This window comes from Salmo salar, chromosome ssa09, assembly GCF_905237065.1.
Source record: "Salmo salar chromosome ssa09, Ssal_v3.1, whole genome shotgun sequence".
Lineage (NCBI taxonomy): Eukaryota > Metazoa > Chordata > Actinopteri > Salmoniformes > Salmonidae > Salmo > Salmo salar.
This window is the reverse complement of record NC_059450.1, coordinates 37467007-37481711: the sequence shown is the minus strand read 5'-3', so window position 1 is coordinate 37481711 and position 14705 is coordinate 37467007. Positions and strand designations below refer to the sequence as shown.

The window sequence follows — 14705 nt, the reverse complement described above, 5'->3', positions numbered from 1 at the left end:
CATTGATGAAAACAATTACATGAAAATACACCAGAATAGAATAGAGGACGTGAAATTGTAATATGAGGTTTGCAAGACCTAGTAACAATAACTAAAGTCCGGGAACTTCCTATGGAATATTGGGCGCGGCCATGCTCATGAAACATAATTAGCTTGCATTACACTTGCACTAGCGCTTTAAATCACGAATGCGTTTTCATAGCGAGCTGTTGCGAGGGGGATATGATCGTGAACGAGCCCGCAGTCAGGCTGGCTGATACCGTTAGTCACGTCAGGGATCTGCAGCGATAGAGAGAGAGAGAGAGATGCTGAGGTGACAGGGGGAGAGAAGGAGAAAAGGGACAATTAAATCAAACTCATTATGTCACTGCTGAATTCACATGTCTGTATGTAAACCTCAGCTGCAGAATCAACGCCGCATGCATAACGCGCCCGCTATGGAATTCCACCCAATGTCTCCACATTCCATCAAGACAAACACAGAGGATTTTCTGTAACCACACCCGGCTCCTTTCGGATCAAGGATTGGAGCGGTCAAGGTATGGACACCGCTGCTATGCAAACGGATACTGATAGCTAGCTAGCTAACATTGGCCGACGTCAACATGTACGAATGCAGTAGGCCACATTAGCTACATTTTAAAAGGACTGACGCAATGTATCATCGCTGCCAAGGTCGTTCCATAACTAGATGCATCAAGGTTATATTCCAGAACGCAGTTTCCCCATAGCCTTAGTAGGTTGATTATCTTTATGATATCCAATCGCTAAATGCAAAGAGGCACTCTAGTATAGCCCGTGTGTGCAATCAATGTGCGTGTACGCGCAATCGTAAATCTGCTGTAGCAACGCTAGGCTTGCTACGCAGCTTAGTAAAGCAGCAACACACTGTAAAACACCAATTAGTTAGTTATATAGTTATTACATTGTAACAGCTGACTGTTACTAGAGCGATTTTATATCGTGCATTGTCGTCATGACATTTTTATTGTGGTAATGAAATCAGAAGCGTAGTGCTAGTGGATATATTTGTCTCTAGCTTGTTCGCTGGCGGTATAGCAGCCCCAGTATGACAGACAGCCATTTCTGTCAACAGCCATTCTTTTTGACAGCAACTGCATAGCTTTGTTTCTAATCAATCACTCACGTCATATTATGGTTATGTTAAACTGACGTGTGTGTGTGTATGAGAGAGAGAGTACTGTAGCTGCATAGTCATGTGTGGTACAGACAATACTTCATTCATAGCTTGACATGGCATATAATGACGTTAGCCATTACATGATTTTTTATGCCATGTGATTCAAGATCCAGAACAACTCATTAGTTGAGAAGAATAGCTTATCAACAGGCAAACTTTACAGTACAGAGTCTCACACACAATCAATATATACTTTATACAGTAATTGAGCAATACAGTAGTCTGCAAGTACTTTAATGAGGTTCAGATATTGAGAGACAACCCCAGCATCATTCACTACTATCATGCCCACTCACTCCCGACTGTATCATCATGCTCAGAGGGGAGGCTCCAGGGCTAGGCTGCACATCTACCATTCCAGTGTTTAATGGCTATATTGTAATTACTTCGCCACCATGGCCTATTTATTGCCTTACCTCCCTTATCTTACCTCATATGCACACACTGTATATAGACCTTTTCTAATGTATTATTGACTGTATGTTTGTTTATTCCATGCTTCATGGCTAGGCTCCATGGCTAGGCTCCAGGGCTAGGCTCCAGGGTTAGGCTCCAGGCCTAGGCTCCAGGGCTAGGCTCCAGTCCTAGGCTCCAGGGCTAGGCTCCAGGGCTAGGCTCCAGGCCTAGGCTCCATGGCTAGGCTCCAGGCCTAGGCTCCAGGCCTAGGCTCCAGGGCTAGGCTCCAGGGCTAGGCTCCAGGGCTAGGCTCCAGGCCAAGGCTCCAGGGCTAGGCTCCAGTGCTAGGCTCCAGGCCTAGGCTCCAGGGCTAGGCTCCAGGCCAAGGCTCCAGGGCTAGGCTCCATGGCTAGGCTCCAGGCCAAGGCTCCAGGCCAAGGCTCCATGGCTAGGCTCCAGGCCTAGGCTCTAGGCCAAGGCTCTAGGCCAAGGCTCCAGGCCAAGGCTCCAGGCCAAGGCTCCAGGCCAAGGCTCCAGGCCAAGGCTCCAGGGCTAGGCTCCAGGGCTAGGCTCCAGGCCAAGGCTCCAGGCCAAGGTTCCAGGCCAAGTCTCCAGGGCTAGGCTCCAGGGCAAGGCTCCAGGGCTTTAAACTGAACAGCCAGGCCCAGGCAGCAGCAGCTAGGGAATCAGACACTGCTTTAATCTCCAGAGGTCAGCATCCCAAATGGCACCCTTTTCACTACATAGTAGATAGAGGTTTACCGATTATGATTTTTCAACGCCAATACCGATACCGATTATTGGAAGACCCCAAAAAAGCAGATACCAATTAATCTGGCATTTTTTGTATTTTTTTGTATTTTTAATATTTTTGTAATAATGACAATTGCAACAATACCGAATGAACACTTTAATTTTAACTTAATATAATACATAAATAAAATCTATTTAGTCTCAAATAAATAATGAAACATGTTCAATTTGGTTTAAATAATGCAAAAACAAAGTGTTGGAGAAGAAAGTAAAAGTGCACTATGTGCCATGTAAGAAAGCTAACGTTTAAGTTCCTTGCTCAGAACATGAGAACATATGAAAGCTGATGGTTCCTTTTAACATGAGTCTTCAATATTCCCAGGTAAGAAGTTTTAGGTTGTAGTTAGTATAGGAATTATAGGACTATTTCTCTCTATACCATTTGTATTTCATATACCTTTGACTATTGGATGTTCTTATAGGCACTATAGTATTTTCCAGCCTAATCTTCAATGTTCTGTCATAATTATGTACAATTCTGGCAAATTAATTACGGTCTTATTTAGGAAGAAATGGTCTTCACACAGTTTGCAACGAGCCAGGTGGCCCAAACTGCTGCATATACCCTGATGCGAATGCACTTTTGTTAAATCATCACTCGTTTGGCGAAGTAGGCTGTGATTCGATGATAAATTAACAGGCACCTCATTGATTATACGCAACGCAGAACAAGCTAGTTAAACTAGTAATATCATCAACCATGTGTAGTTAACTAGTGATTATGTTAAGATTGATTGTTTTTTATAAGGTAAGTTTAATGCTAGCTAGCAACTTACCTTGGCTCCTTGCTGCACTCGTGTAACAGGTGGTCAGCCTGCCACGCAGTCTCCTCGTGGATTGCAATGTAATCGGCCATAATCGGTCGTCCCAAAATGCAGATTACCGATTGTTATGAAAACTTGAATCGTCCATGCCGATTAATCATCGTCCTCTACTACATAGTGCACTACTTTTGTCCAGGGCTCATAGGGAATAGGGCACCATTTGAGTCACCCATAAAGGAGGACGTCTCTGGTCCATTAGACCAGGCTGAGGCTGCTCTAACTCACTAATGAATTAGATTAGCAAACATTGGAGGTGTTTCCCCTAGTTTAATGACTCCTATTTACCGTGTTGACTTGACACATGTTTGTGTGTGTTGGGGGAGGCAAGTGTGTGTGTGTGTGTGTGTGTGTGTGTGTGTGTGTGTGTGTGTGTGTGTGTGTGTGTGTGTGTGTGTGTGTGTGTGTGTGTGTGTGTGTGTGTGTGTGGATGTGTGACTGCTCAGACTAATAGGAATGGAAGTAGGCCTATCATCTCATCGTGACTGCTTTATTACTGTGACGTGCAGTCTAGTCTTCCTGGTCAAAAGTGGTGCACGCAATAGGGAATATGGTGCCAATTGGGTCTCATCTACAACAGTGTGGACCAGCCACCTGCTGTCTGAGTGGGGTGGTTCTGGGCTGGCTCTGAGGCAGCGGGCAGCCTTCTGTACCTGTATTCATAAATTATCTCAAAGTAGGAGTGCTGTTCTAGGATCATATACAGGGGCGGCAAGGATCTGTACACAATTCCTTGAAGCTGAAAATGTTCCACTTCTTCCATGGCCTGCATACTCACTAGACATGTCACCGATTGACCATGTTTGGGATGCTCTGGATCGACGTGTACAACCATTGAAGAGGAGTGGGACAACATTCCACCGTCCGTCCGGTGGACTCCCTGTAGCATAAGGTATAGGGCGGCAGGTAGCCTAGTTGTTAGAGCGTTGGACTTGCAACCGAAAGGTTGCGAGATCGGATCCCCGAGCTGACAAGGTAAAAAGCTGTCGTTCCGCTCCTGAACAAGGCAGTTGACCCACTGTTCCTAGGCTGTCATTGAAAATAAGAATTTGTTCTTAACTGACTTGCCTAGTTAAATAAAGGTAAAATAAATAAATACTGTAATCTTATTCATTGTGATCTGAAAGTCAAAACTGATCCTAGATCAGCACTTCTACTCAGAGATGCTTTATGAATTGCCCAGATGGAGAGATTGAAGAAAATATACTACTCCCGCTGTACAAAAAAAGTGCTCATTTTCTAACAGGAATGTATCTGACTCCAGAGAGGCAGGAGATTGGAATAGAGCCTCTGTGACCTTGAAACTTAGGCTAATGCAGAGTGTGTTTTATTGGTGGCTTCTCACACAGAGAGATGAAGGTTGGGGTTCCCTGACTGTATGTTCCCTGACTGTATGACAACACACTAAATGCATGCTGCTCTGCTAGTCTTATCTAGGAAGAGAGAGAGAGATGCAGCGCTAGGGCCACTGTGTGGGACTCCAACAACGTGTCAACGACATTGTATCAAATTTCACTGTCTTCTTGATTTCACTGTTATCTAACTGTGTCTGCATCTGTGCTGTAATTGACGTTTCCCACCCCTGTCCCGTTGCATCATGGGATTGCTCCTGTGCTGGTGATACACTGTGGCATTGTGATGTCATGTCATGTAAGCAAAGAGTGCTCTGAGGCCTCTTTGCATAATGCTAGAGTAGCCTACTTCCTCACACAGAATGCTAGAGTACTCTACTTCCTCACACAGCATGCTAGAGTACTCTACTTCCTCACACAGAATGCTAGAGTAGCCTACTTCCTCATGCAGAATGCTAGAGTACTCTACTTCCTCACACAGCATGCTAGAGTACTCTACTTCCTCACACAGCATGCTAGAGTACTCTACTTCCTCACACAGAATGCTAGAGTATTCTACTTCCTCACACAGCATGCTAGAGTACTCTACTTCCTCACACAGAATGCTAGAGTAGCCTACTTCCTCACACAGCATGCTAGAGTACTCTACTTCCTCACGCAGAATGCTAGAGTAGCCTACTTCCTCATGCATAATGCTAGAGTAGCCTACTTCCTCACGCAGAATGCTAGAGTAGCCTACTTCCTCACACAGAATGCTAGAGTAGCCTACTTCCTCACACAGAATGCTAGAGTACTCTACTTCCTCACACAGAATGCTAGAGTAGCCTACTTCCTCACACAGAATGCTAGAGTAGCCTACTTCCTCATGCAGAATGCTAGAGTACTCTACTTCCTCACGCAGAATGCTAGAGTACTCTACTTCCTCACACAGAATGCTAGAGTACTCTACTTCCTCACACAGAATGCTAGAGTAGCCTACTTCCTCACGCAGAATGCTAGAGTTGTCTACTTCCTCACGCAGCATGCTAGAGTACTCTACTTCCTCACACAGAATGCTAGAGTACTCTACTTCCTCACACAGAATGCTAGAGTACTCTACTTCCTCACACAGAATGCTAGAGTAGCCTACTTCCTCACGCAGAATGCTAGAGTAGCCTACTTCCTCATGCATAATGCTAGAGTAGCCTACTTCCTCACGCAGAATGCTAGAGTAGCCTACTTCCTCACGCAGAATGCTAGAGTAGCCTACTTCCTCACGCAGAATGCTAGAGTAGCCTACTTCCTCACGCAGAATGCTAGAGTAGCCTACTTCCTCACGCAGAATGCTAGAGTAGCCTACTTCCTCACGCATAATGCTAGAGTAGCCTACTTCCTCACACAGAATGCTATAGTAGGCTACTTCCTCACACAGAATGCTATAGTAGGCTACTTCCTCACACAGAATGCTAAAATAAGTTCTCATCACTTTTGAGAGTTTGCTAATAAAGTAGGCTATAAAGTAGGCTATGAAGTCGAATGTGTTTTACGACAGGAAAGTGGCAGAGTCTTGGAAGCATTTAAATGATCAAACACCACGAGTCTGTTACACGTCAGTGACTGGTCTAGTCAACACTGAAATAGACCTGACTTGGTTTGTTGTTACACGTCAGTGACTGGTCTAGTCAACACTGAAATAGACCAGACTTGGTTTGTTGTTACACGTCAGTGACTGGTCTAGTCAACACTGAAATAGACCAGACTTGGTTTGTTGTTACACGTCAGTGACTGGTCTAGTCAACACTGAAATAGACCAGACTTGGTTTGTTGTTACACGTCAGTGACTGGTCTAGTCAACACTGAAATAGACCAGACTTGGTTTGTTGTTACACGTCAGTGACTGGTCTAGTCAACACTGAAATAGACCAGACTTGGTTTGTTGTTACACAAATGTCTCGTCTCTTGGTTCTGTTATAGATATGTTATATATAGAGGGTATAGATATGTTATATATAGAGGGTATAGATATGTTATATATAGAGGGTATAGATATGTTATATATAGAGGGTATAGATATGTTATATATAGAGGGTATAGATATGTTATATATAGAGGGTATAGATATGTTATATATAGAGGGTATAGAGATGTTATATATAGAGGGTATAGAGATGTTATATATAGAGGGTATAGATATGTTATATATAGAGGGTATAGATATGTTATATATAGAGGGTATAGATATGTTATAGAGTGAAGCTTGCATACATTTTATTAGATTTAGTGAACTCTTTAACCCAGAGGTGGGGTCAATTCAATTTCAATTCCAGTCAATTCAGAAAGTAAACCAAATTCCAATTCCACATTTTACCCACTGAAAAACATTGAAGACAATTGGAATTTCCTTAATGGACTAGAATTGAAATGGAATTGATCCCAACCCCGATGTAGTCTATTCCCTTAGTAGCTGCTGTCAGCGTGTGTGTGGGGCTGCTGGGTATGTGTGGTGGTGCTGTGGGATGAGAAAGAGCTTGTGTGGGATGGCTGCACTAGGAACCAAGCCTAGGCTACTCCTCAACCCAAGGGGTACATTTTCAATAGCTAGGTTTCGTTCATATGGCCCACAGGCCTAGGCCTCAGCTGTCATTAGCTATCATCTCCACAGGCCTCAGCTGTCATTAGCTATCATCTCCACAGGCCTCAGCTGTCATTAGCTATCATCTCCACAGGCCTCAGCTGTCATTAGCTATCCGTTATGTTCATGTTTTAAGTATCCCTATATTTCTGTTATTACGGGGCTATCACTCAGTCAAGAGTGCGCCTGCGCAGAAAGTCAGTTCGTGGATGGACCTAGCCGTGAGTGTAATGGCTACCTTGTAGTGTGTTCATACAGTATAGTAAACGTTGTTAAACTGGAACCTTGTCGTTGTCATTTCGTGTTAACATTGGTAGCAGAGGATGGCTAATAACTACAATGTGCCACCTCGCTTCGACGAGAAGAGGTCGTACGAAAGTTGGAAAAATGAACTTGGAATCTGGACACGGGTTACTAATCTGGACGCGAAAAAGCAAGCACTTGCGGTGGTATTATCGCTCGAGGGAAGAGCGAGAGATACAGCACTGGAAATATCCGTTGAGGATTTGAACAATGATGATGGTATGGGAACTTTGATCAGAGCACTGGATTCTGTATTTCTTAAAGAAGAGAAAGACCGTGCCTACGAGGCATATTCAAACTTTGACAGTGTTACGAGAGATATTTCGGTTGCAATGACGGACTACATCATTGATTTCGAACAGAGGTACAATAGGATGCGCAAGTACGACATGGTTCTCCCGGATGCAGTGTTAGCTTTCAAGTTGCTAGATACTGCCTGTCTAGATGGTAGGGAGAAACAGTTGGCTTTGACTGCTTGTACTGTACTGACTTTTGCATCAATGAAGTCGGCACTAAAAATAATTTTTGGTGAAAAGACATCTGTCGCGCCGTTAACAGATGGAATGCAAGCGAGTGACGGAGCATATTACACTGAGCAGCAGAGAAAAAAAGTCACGTTCTCAAGACAACCAGAAGAGGGCGCCATTTCCCGGAACAAATCCACTGGACAAATATGGAAGGAGATCAAAATGTGCTGTTTGTCAAAGCACTTACCATTGGGTTAAAGACTGTCCTCATAAAAATGAACAAGTTAAACTAACAGAAGAAAATGTAAACAGATATAGAGCAGTGTAACATTACACTGTTTTCAAATGAATCTGCTTCTGATACTGAGATTTTTATAGTTGAATCCTTAGGATCTGCTGTGATTGATACTGCATGTACACGGACAGTGTGTGGTGCAAAATGGCTTGATAGCTATGTCAGTGAACTAAATATGAAAGAAGTACAAAATATGATTGACACACCAAGCAACAGAGCTTTCAAATTTGGAGATGGGAGAATTGTCCATTCTACCAAGAGAGTTAAGATACCAGCAAAAATGTGTCAGACAAAGTGTCACACTGAAACAGAGGTGGTCCCTACAGATATCCCCTTACTATTAAGCAAAGCTTCCCTCAAGAAGGCAGGCAGGTACTAGACATAAACAATGACAAGGCAGTGATGTTTAAACAACCAGTGACTCTTGAACTTACTACCTCAGGCCACTATTGTGTAAACATTTTAGACAAAGACATCACACAGAGTCCATGCAAAAATAAGATTCGGACGGACACAGAGCACATGGAGATTCTGACAGTCACAGAGAACATGAACACAAAAGAAAAACACAAAGTATTGTTAAAGCTTCACAAACAGTTTGGACATGCTACAGTTGACAGACTTCAGAAGTTACTCAGCAGTTCAGGGAATAATGATGATGAGAGTATTTCCATTCTACAGCACATAGTTAACAATTGTGAGACATGTCAAAAATACAGTAAACCTAAGCCCAAACCAGCTGTTGGTTTGCCACTAGCTTCCAAGTACAATGAAACAGTGGCTGTAGATCTACATGAGTTAGCACCAAGTGTGTGGTACCTTCACATAATCGACCACTTCACACGCTTCAGCACTGGAAGCATTGTGAATACAAAGAAACCCAGTGACATCGTCAGGGACTTCATGCATTCCTGGGTAAGTGTGCATGGCCCTCCCCAGAAATTGTACAGTGACAATGGAGGACAATTCAATAATAATGAAATAAGAGAAATGGCAGAGAAATTCAACATGGAAGTAAAGACAACTGCTGCATACAGTCCATGGAGCAATGGACTTCTGGACAGACATAATCAAACACTCACAGAGATCATACTGAAAGTGAAGCAAGACAATGGATGTGACTGGAACACAGCCCTAGATTGGGCTTTGATGGCAAAGAACTCAATGCACAATGTTCATGGTTACAGCCCATACCAACTAGTGTTCGGGCAGAACCCTAATCTTCCCTCTGTACTGGTTGGCAAGCCACCAGCACTAGAAGGGGCCAGTGTGAGTACATGGGTGGGACAGCACCTTTCAGCACTACATGCAGCGAGAAAAGCGTTCACTGAAGCAGAGTGCTCAGAAAGAATTCGCAGGGCTCTGCGTAAACAGCTACGACCCACCGATGAGAAGTACGAAACTGGAGACAAAGTGTACTACAAACGAGTTGACTGTCAAGAGTGGAAGGGACCGGGAGTAGTCATTGGCCAAGATGGTGTGGTGATATTTGTGAGGCACGGAGGCATCATTGTCAGGGTGCATCACTCAAGATTGCGGAAAGTAAATAATCAACAAGATAGAGGGGCTGTTGCTGAGAATCATCCTAATGAAAAAGAGACAGTAACAGACACAAACCTACCAGATGTCATATCCAATGATATGGACACTGAAACTGACACAGGAAATGGATCAGAGACCTTCAAACATGCCACAGATAATACTGTTGAGCGTTCAAATGAGGAAAACATTCAACAACAGCCACATGTGTTAAGAGAACATGGTTGTTCCCATCTGAAAACTGGACAAACTGTTAAATACATGGACAGAGAAAGTGGTATTCCACATACAGCAACCGTCATTGGACGAGCAGGAAAAGCCAAAGGAAAACACCAGAACTGGTACAACTTGCAGTACTCTGAACCAGTTACACTTTCTGGTACAACAGGGTCAGCTGACCTGTCACTTGTAGATCATCTCAGAATTGAACCAATGGAAAATCGAGAAAAACAGAATGACATTCAAAATGATGATGTACTTGAAACAAAGGACGTGTCATTTGACTCAGCTAAGCTAGATGAGCTCAGTAATTGGAGGAAAAATTGAGTGTTTGAGGAAGTTACAGACATTGGCCAAAAATGTGTCTCAACAAGGTGGGTGTGTACCCTTAAAGAGTCCTTAACTGGAATCGTGCCTAAAGCACGTCTAGTGGCTAGAGGTTTTGAGGAGCTGGCTGCTAAAGAACTCCCAAAAGACTCACCGACATGTGCCTCAGAGTCACTCAGATTGCTGATGTCAGTGATCTGCCAGAAACAATGGAAACTTAATTCCATAGACATCAAATCTGCATTTTTGCAGGGAACAGAGCTGTCAAGGGACATTCACATCCGACCTCCGCCTGAAGCTAAATGCGAAGGAACACTGTGGAAACTAAAGAAGTGTGTGTATGGACTGGCAGATGCATCACTCTACTGGTACAACAAAGTCAAGGCAACAATGCTGAATACAGGTGGAAAACTGTCACAAGTGGATCCTGCAGTCTTCTATTGGCTTGATCAAGACTGCAATGTGACTGGAGTACTTGCCTGTCATGTTGATGACTTCATCTGGGGTGGCTCACAGACCTTTGCTACAACTGTGATTCCACACCTCAAAGCTGTTTTCCAGGTCGGCCGTGAGGAGCATGATCATTTTTGTTATGTTGGCATAGAGTTTATTACAGTTGATGGGACAATACTGATGCAACAGGAGAGCTATATCAAGAATCTTCAACCCATTCACATGGATTCTTCAAGAGCCGTACAAAGGAATTCCCCTCTATGTGGAATTGAAGCTGATCAATTGAGGTCAAAGATAGGACAAATTTTATGGGTTGCTAGACAGAGTAGACCTGATGTAATGTTTGATGGTTGCAACTTGGCATCTAACACAAAACACGCCACTGTATAAACCATTCATGAGACAAACAAAGTTGTTCGTAAACTGAAATCACAACAAGTGACTTTAAAGTTTCAGCATGTTGGAAAAGATGACTCTTTGAAACTAGTTGTCTTCAGTGATGCTTCGCTAGGGAACCTTACAGATGGAGGCAGACAAGGTGGACATCTAAACGTGTTAATGGGTGAAGGAGTGTCATGGAATTCTAGGACCAGTGGAGATGCGGAATCAGGCGCAGGAGACAGAGGGCCGGAGCAACAGTGTTTTAATGCAACGAGAAAAACACAATAGCCGAAAGGCACAGGGCGCTCAATAAAGTCCGCCAGGGAAAACACATTCCCAAAATAAACACGAGGGAAAAAGCGCACGGGGCGCAGCCCGGCAATAAAGCTGACACAGGCCAGCGAAACAGGCCACACACACAACTGTCCTGAGTGGAAAATAAACAATCCCGCACGAGAACCCAAACTGAAAATACACACTAAATAACCCTCCACTAATGACAGACACGAAACAGGTGCGGGATAGACAGACAAAACCAAAAGACACAGAAACATAAATCGGTGGCAGCTAATAGGCCGGCGACGACGACCGCCGCGCGCCGCCCGACCGAGGAGGGGCGCTACCTTCGGTGGATACTGTGACAGTGAGGAAGATTCTCACCTATCTGTTGGCAGTCAAAAAGGATCAGAAGGGTTGTCCGAAGCACACTTGCTGGAGAAACACTTGCTCTTGCGGATGGAATTGACAATGCGATCTTTCTTGCAACTCTGTTCTCAGATCTTACCACTGGTGAAACAAAACGGCACATTCTACCTGTAGTTTGTGTCACTGACAACTACTCCTTAGTTGATGCTGGGAAGTCAACCAAGTCTGTCACAGAGAAAAGACTTCGTCTTGAGATTAGCAGCATCAAGGAACTTATTCAAGCACAGAGAATCCAGTGGATTCTGTGGTCGACCACAAAGGAACAGCTTGCTGACTGTCTGACTGAAAAAGGAGCATCCGGTCTTGTGCTCCTACAGGCTCTCCTCCTACAGGCTCTCCTCCTACAGGCTCTCCTCCTACAGGCTCTCCTCCTACAGGCTCTCCTCCTACAGGCTCTCCTCCTACAGGCTCTCCTCCTACAGGCTCTCCTCCTACAGGCTCTCAGTAATGGAAAGTGGCAGCTTGAGTAATACAAATAAAAACTGTCACACAACCCATTTGTAATGGGGAACATAAATAATACTTGGACATTTAATTATGTTGTTGATGTTTAATTTGTCTTTAAAGAAAAGGGGGAGATTGTTAAGTTCATGTTTTAAGTATCCCTATATTTCTGTTATTACGGGGCTATCACTCAGTCAAGAGTGCGCCTGCGCAGAAAGTCAGTTCGTGGATGGACCTAGCCGTGAGCGTAATGGCTACCTTGTAGTGTGTTCATACAGTATAGTAAACTTTGTTAAACTAGAACCTTGTCGTTGTGTCATTTCGAGTTAACACTATCATCTCCACAGGCCTCAGCTGTCATTAGCTATCATCTCCACAGGCCTCAGCTGTCATTAGCTATCATCTCCACAGGCCTAGGCCTCAGCTGTCATTAGCTATCATCTCCACAGGCCTAGGCCTCAGCTGTCATTAGCTATCATCTCCACAGGCCTCAGCTGTCATTAGCTATCATCTCCACAGGCCTAGGCCTCAGCTATCACTAGCTATCATCTCCACAGGCCTCAGCTGTCATTAGCTATCATCTCCACAGGCCTAGGCCTCAGCTATCACTAGCTATCATCTCCACAGGCCTCAGCTGTCATTAGCTATCATCTCCACAGGCCTAGGCCTCAGCTATCACTAGCTATCATCTTCACAGGCCTCAGCTGTCATTAGCTATCATCTCCACAGGCTACTTGACATTCTTTTTGCACACCCAGTGGTTAAAGTTCTCCGTCACTGTGAAGGATTTCCGTCATATGGATTCTGAACAGGTCTTTTTTGAGATCAGTGTAGATCCGCAACACGGGTTTGGGGATGACATAGGCTAATCTAGACAGAAGCATATCTGTTCTACAAAATGTATTCCCAAATATTTGATTTTCTCTGTTACGATGTGGGCACTGAAGTGACATGCATGATTGTTGATGACACTCCGATGTTCAGTTGAAGGGAATGAAATAGTCTATAATGCGTACCACAGCAGCGCACAGCTCAGACAGTGGTGAGTAGCTTACTGTAGCTGCTGGCAAAGTCATTCAAAGGCTGTGATTTATCACTCAGGATGGAACTGTCCAGTGGTACTATTTTTGCCATGTAATATTGGTATTAAAACTATAGTAGAGTAGTTGATCTGTTTACCTAGTCGGCTTGTTGTTGTGTGTTCTATTTACCTAGTCGGCTTGTTGTTGTGTGTTCTATGGAAGATAAATATTCCTCTCAAGGCGCATTCAAGTTGCGAGAACCATAGGAGGGAAACATGTATTCTGACAAGCACAACAATTCTTCATACAATCGCGGGAAAACAATTTAGAAAGCAGTTTTGGCCTTTGAATCCAAGTTTTCCATTGCTACCATGTTTACTTCTTTGATCCTTCAATTGCGTGTGTGGCATCCATTTACAAATGCAGTTTTACAGCAGGAGTTTCAAGCATGGTTTTACGCCTTGATCAGACCGACAGCCTTATTGCGTTTTGGTACACAAGAAGTACATTCATTTCCTATGAAAAGTGGATGTAGAACCATCAGATGGGGTGATTGACATAGCAGTGGGGGGGTGAAGACCTTGACCGTTCCTCTGCATCCTCCACTCTGTGGTGAATAAAATAAAGGGATACATTCAAACCAAATCAAAGTTTATTTGTCACGTGCGCTGAATACAACAGGTGTAGACCTTACAGTGAAATGCTGAATACAACAGGTGTAGACCTTAGAGTGAAATGCTTACTTACAGGCTCTAACCAATAGTGCGAAAAACGGTATGTGTGTTTGTGTCTGTGTGTGTGTCTGTGTGTGTGTCTGTGTGTGTAGGTAAGTAAAGAAATAAAACAACAGTAAAAATACATTTGAAAATAAGAGTAGCAAGGCTATATACAGACACTGGTTAGTCAGGCTTATTGAGGTAGTATGTACATGTAGGTATGGTTAAAGTGACTATGCATATATGATGAACAGAGAGTAGCAGTAGTGTAAAAGAGGGGTTGGCAGGTGGTGGGACACAATGCAGATAGCCCGGTTAGCCAATGTGCGGGAGCACTGGTTGGTCGGGCCAATTGAGGTAGTATGAACATATGTACATGCACGTATAGTTAAAGTGACTATGCATATAAGATAAACAGAGAGTAGCAGCAGCGTAAAAGAGGGGTGGGGGGGGGGCACACAATGCAAATAGTCCAGGTAGCCGTTTGATTACCTGTTCAGGAGTCTTATGGCTTGGGGGTAGAAACTGTTGAGAAGCCTTTTTGTCCTAGACTTGGCACTCCGGTACCGCTTGCCATGCGGTAGTAGAGAGAACAGTCTATGACTGGGGTGGCTGGGGTCTTTGACAATTTTTAGGGCCT

At 44.0% G+C, this 14705-nt stretch overlaps 1 protein-coding gene across 1 annotated transcript in view; it reads left to right on the top strand.

Annotated features, from left to right (window-relative positions):
• LOC106611279 (tau-tubulin kinase 2) overlaps positions 1–14705 on the top strand; it is a 52307-nt gene continuing 37602 nt past the window's right edge. The window contains 1 exon segment of the mRNA XM_014211317.2: positions 1–539. The gene's annotated coding sequence lies outside the window, so the exon portion shown is untranslated.